Source organism: Nothobranchius furzeri, chromosome 1 (assembly GCF_043380555.1).
Source record: "Nothobranchius furzeri strain GRZ-AD chromosome 1, NfurGRZ-RIMD1, whole genome shotgun sequence".
NCBI lineage: Eukaryota > Metazoa > Chordata > Actinopteri > Cyprinodontiformes > Nothobranchiidae > Nothobranchius > Nothobranchius furzeri.
Window position 1 is genome coordinate 97,961,075 of NC_091741.1, and position 5,669 is coordinate 97,966,743.

A 5,669-nucleotide genomic window follows, 5' to 3' on the forward strand; every position below is an offset into this window, starting at 1 on the left:
CAGGTCAGGAAGGAAGGCAGGCAGACAAACTAGAACAGGTAAAAGTCTTTAATGACACACTGGTCACTGAAACAATGAACCGACAAAAGACGTAGAACTGAAGGGGTTTAAATACATGAGGGCTGGAAGCTTGGGTGATTGGAAAACGAGAGGCAGATGGGAGCAATTAACAGAGACACATGACTGAACAGAATGGGGAGATCAGACAGGGTGTGACAGTACCCCCCACCCCCCCCCACCCCACCCCCCCACCCCTCAAAGGGCGGATCCCAGACGCCCACAGGAACACAGAGCAGGGCGGGAGGAGGGGGACCAGGAAGGAGAGCCAAGAGGAACCGAGGGACCGGTGGAGAGGAGGCAGGAACCAGTAGAGTCCGGGGAACTGCGTCTGGGGCAGAGGAGGAGATGACAACGGGCTTTTGGGGGCCTGCGTCCGCGGTAGAGGAAGAGACGAGAAAGGGCTCTTGGGGGCCTGCGTCTGGGGCAGAGTAGGAGACGACGACGGGCTCTTGGGGGTCTGCTTCTGGGACAGAGGAGGAGACGACGACGGGCTCTTGGGGGTGGCGGCATCAGCTTCTGGACTGGAGGCAGCGGCGTCGGCCACTGGACTGGCGGTGGCGGCGTCGACCTCTGGACTGGCGGCGGCATCGGCTTCTGGACTGGCGGCGGCATCGGCCTCTGGACTGGAGGCGGCGGCGTCGACCTCTGGACTGGCGGCGTCGGCCTCTGGACTGGAGGAGGCGGTGTCGACCACGGTACTGGAGGCGGCGTCGACCACGGGACTGGAGACGACGTCGGCCACGGGACTGGAGGCGGCGTCGACCACGGGACTGGAGGCGGCGTCGACCACGGGACTGGAGGCGGCGTCAACCACTGGACTGGAGGCGGCGTCGACCACTGGACTGGAGGCGGTGTCGACCACTGGACTGGAGACGGCGTCGACCACTGGACTGGAGACTGCGTTGACCACTGGACTGGGGACTGGAGGTGGCGTTGACCACTGGACTGGAGACGGCGTCGACCACTGGACTGGAGATGGCGTCGACCACTGGACTGGAGACGGCGTCGACCACTGGACTGGGAACGGCGTCGACCACTGGACTGGAGGAGGAGACGTCGACCACTGGACTGGAAGAGGAGACGTCGACCACTGGACTGGAGGAGGAGACGTCGGCCTCTGGACTGAAGGGGACGTCGACCTCTGGACTGAAGGGGACGTCGACCTCTGGACTGAAGGGGACGTCGACCTCTGGACTGAAGGGGACGTCGACCTCTGGACTGGAGGGGACGTCGACCTCTGGACTGGAGAGGACGTTGACCTCTGGACTGGAGGGGATGTCGACCTCTGGACAGGTGGAGGGGTCGACTCCAGGACCCGAGGAGGGGTCGACCACAGGACTGGAAGAGGCGTCGACCACAGGACTGGAAGAGGCGTCGACCACAGGTCGATGTCTAATGGCTTTGTTGACAAGGATGAAGGAGCCCTGCAGTGACATACAAAGCTGAGTGAGCAGAAGCTAACGGCAGTGTGAAACAGCAGCATGGGCTGATGGCCAAAGCTAAGCTATGCGATAAAATAGGTAAACAAATGCAGTGCAGCTTAGCATGCATACTGACAATGTGACCATTACATTAGCTTGACAAGCAGGTGAAGACTTACAGATACAAGCAGGGTCCGAAATTAGCACTCGCCACTCGCCAAATGCGAGTAAATTGCTCCATTTGGCGAGTAAATTTTTGAGCTCTACCTGCCACCTGGCGAGTAAATGTTTGCACCAAATTAGTTATGTTTATCAGTCGTCTTCCACGGATTTCTGATACTCCTCCCGCCTGCATGCAACTTACACAAACGTACGCGAAACGTGAACGCCGCATCCAACGTCATTTCCACCTATCCCATTCAATCAGTTTATCAAGTTAGCAGTTAGCTTCGTGTTAAAACTAGCGGTGAAATGTGGCGGTTTTTAACTGGAGTCAGCTAGCCTTCCAAATGAAAACTCGTCGAACTGGAAGAAAAACCACCAGGTCCAGTGGCAACCAGAAGATTTTGTGAAAAGTGGCGAACTGGAGACGGTGGAGTCGTGAGACAGCGGCTACATTATGATGGCCACGTAGCGTTGCTGCCTTTCACAGACAGCTGGCCCTCGGCATTCTTCAAATATCCAAAAAATGCCCATACATCCGACTTTGTCTTCTTTGAGGGATAATAAATGTCCCAAGTGCTGCCGTCTCCTCCTGCCATTATTTCAGCTTTAGCTTAAAGAAAGTTTTGGTCGTAAACAACAAAGTGCGCATGTGCCGCCGGCAACTTCTAGCAGATGATACGGTGGCTGGTAAGGGTCACCATGCCTACGCCGCAGCCACGGTAACCCACCGAGATTATATATATATTTATATATATTTTTTTTTATTTTAAACAAGACTGTTATTATTTATTGTCAACTTTTTTACCGGGGTTTACTGCTACACCGGTTACCGTGACAACCCTAGCCCTGACACACTTTCAGATATTCTCATGGTGAAGCTGTGTTCTCCAGAGATCAAGGACTATGACCCAAATGAGGCTGTAATGCTTTGGCACAAAGACGGTGTCAGAAGCAGGAGGCCAGACTTCATGGACAGAGAAAGCAAGGAGTCTGACTAGATTTCAATGAAAGAGTTCATAAAAACATCTCTAAAAATAAATAAATAAATAGTAAAAGTGACAAAAGAGTTGTTTTCCTTATTAATTGATGTTTTAATTATTTTGTCACTCTGTTTGGAATCAACATAATATAGAATTACATGCTTTAGGTAGATCTAAATCATTTATAATTTTGGCCGGTAAAAATATGCTTGGCCGGTAGATTTTCATCATCTACCGGCCAACTTGGCCGGTGAGTCAAAAATTTAATTTCGGACCCTGGATACAAGTTTAACAGTAGCATGGATAGACAGCAGTGTGATGGTTGAGCAGCAGCAATACAAATGAGAAGCAGCAGTATGTACAGTCAAGGATAGTCACATGTACGTGACTTCAGGCACGTCCCTGAAGGGGATAGTCACATGTACGTGACTTCAGGCACATCCCTGAATACACCTTTTTCCCTCCAGGTTTGATCACAGCACACCCTAGTGATCAGTGGTGACCTCTGCAATAACCATAGAAACATTACTTGGTATATATGTTGTGTGTTGTGTGTGTGTGTGTGTGTGTGTGTGTGTGTGTGTGTGTGTGTGTGTGTGTGTGTGTGTGTGTGTGTGTGTGTCTGCTCTGTCTTCTCGATCCCCAGTGAGTCGTGGCGGATGGCTGCTTATACTGAGCCAGGATTCTCTGGAGGTTTCTTCCTGGTAAAAGGGAGTTTTCCTCTCCACTGTCGCTAAATGCTTAGTATGAGGATTGCTGTAAAGTCACTGACACTAGTCAGTGACTTGATGCAATTTGCTGGGTTCCTTATATAGGAAACTTTTTTCTGATTGGCATAATGAACTGATTGGAATGTTTATCATGTGAAGTGCCTTGAGACGACTCTTGTCGTGATTTGGAACTATATTAATAAACTTGAATAAACTTGAATTGAATGTAGAAAACCCAATCACGTAGATGGAATTTTGGTTGGAAAGAAAACTTAGTTGGGTTTAGCTGACGTAAAAGCAAAGCCAAGCTCCATGCATTATCTTAGCATAATTTAACACATGCATATCATCTCATGTCTTGAGAGTTGGCATTTTTGTATCCTTTCACCACACAAAAAGACAAAATCTTCAGCTTGAGATGCAAGCTCCATCTTCAGGCTATTTTAGCTTTAAAATATTAAAGAACAGCTTTGTGACAAACTATAAAACAAAAAATAAATAAAGGTGCAATTTATTTTTAATTAATTATTTATTTTTATTATAAAGGTGTATGATTGTTTACAACGTTTAACAAAAAGTTATTTTTTATGCAGAACCTAAAACATGAAATTTATTCAATGAGAAAAAAATGTCTAATTACTCATTTCCTACAGAAGCTCTAAGACAAGCTGATCTGAAGTTACTTCTGATCATCGTGTTTATGATGACCTAATACTAACAGGGGAGGGCTTTCATGACTATTGAATAACACCTAACTTTCCAAAGATATTCGCGTTAGCTGCATTACAACACCTAATTCTTCTAGTGTATTTTATTAGAACAGTGGCGCCCCCAAGGGGTGGCCATGGCCCCCAAAAAATTACTGTCCACAAGACAGACCAGTGTTAATAAATCATATTAATTTTAAATCAAACCATAAATTCATCTTAGACATAAATGTAAAACCCAATTAAACATATACAATTAATGAGTAAAGAAATAATCAGAATAACAATATGATATAAGTTTCTGCTGCTTTGATGCATGAATTATGAAAAAATTTCATTCATCTTTAGGTGTGAATGAAACAAATTTCCTATTTACATATTTTTTGCAACATTTAATTTACACATAGTTTATTACATGTCCACCTCAGTGGACAGAGTGCATTCTGAACACGAAATATGTTGGCTTGACTTACTGAAGTCCAAATGGAAGGGCTCAATTGCAATAAAGTCTTCAACAGCTGCGCTTACTAGCAAAAATAAATAAATAACAATTTTGAGTACCTGTCCACTGTAGTGACCATAATGCAAAGGGTTAAAAGAAAGTTTACATCTCCATAGGTTTTGTAAAGACAGCAACCGGTAAACTAAATAACATATAAAAAATAAAATAATATACAATTCTAAAATAAATTAGGAAATGACATTTAAAATAACTGAAATGTATTTTCTGAAATGTTTGTGTTTCTCAAATTTAAGTAAAGTGTTTTTGATACATATTGTCTTTAATAAAAAAGAATAAAGGAGCAATGTATCGCCACAGGCTAAACTCTCCCAGAGTCACAAGAACCAGTGTGGTGTGCCACCCCAAAATTTTCTTTGGCCTGTCTTGTCACGGTCCGTGGTGAGCCTCCTGCATTTCACCTGTATTTTCTGAGCATTGTTTTCAGGTGGGCGTGTCTGAGAGTCTGAGAGTCTCCAGCTGCAGCCAATCCAGTCATTACGGCCCAGGGGATTTAAGGAGCAGTGTGGCACTTCACTTCGCCGGATGATTACTCTATCTTGGGTAGCTCTAGCCTTAACCTGTCTTGATCCTGTGAAATTTCTAGTTCCTAGTCACTAACCTGTATTTGAAGCTCTGCTTGATTTCTGTCGTCAGAAGAAACCCTGATAATCCTCCCCTGCTCTGCTCCAGGTTTCTCTTTCACACTCCACCACCTCCATAACCAGCTTGGACTCCTGCACACCAGATCACGCCGTCTCCTCCCCTGGCCGCTCGCTCTCAGCCGCTCACCTGCCTCCACCAAACCGCTGCTCCTACCTACTCTCTGGACCAACAGTCCCATCACCTTCTGGAGCTTTCCTGCTCACCCGGACCTGACCAGTCCCTCCGGAGGTTCTCACCACTACTGCAATCAGTAAGCTCCACTCCCAATATCATTCTCCGTCATTCCTCCATATACTCATTTTGTCTCCCTCCTCAGAGTTCCATCCTGAAATCTTGCTGCCAGCCTGCCCGTCGTCTGTTCCCCTCGTTGCCCTTCAGTACATAATAAAGTCGTTTTACTTACTTACCGGTTCCTGTGTGGTGATTCTGCATGTCGTGGGTCAAAAGATTGCCGCCCGCCA

General features: G+C 46.7%; 1 long non-coding RNA gene across 1 annotated transcript; it reads left to right on the forward strand.

Annotated features, from left to right (window-relative positions):
* The first annotated feature begins 4,783 nt into the window (after positions 1-4,783).
* Positions 4,784-5,669, forward strand: LOC139070342 (uncharacterized). The gene is made up of 3 exons (XR_011520886.1): positions 4,784-5,106; positions 5,236-5,458; positions 5,525-5,669. It is a non-coding gene; the product is annotated as an uncharacterized lncRNA (long non-coding RNA).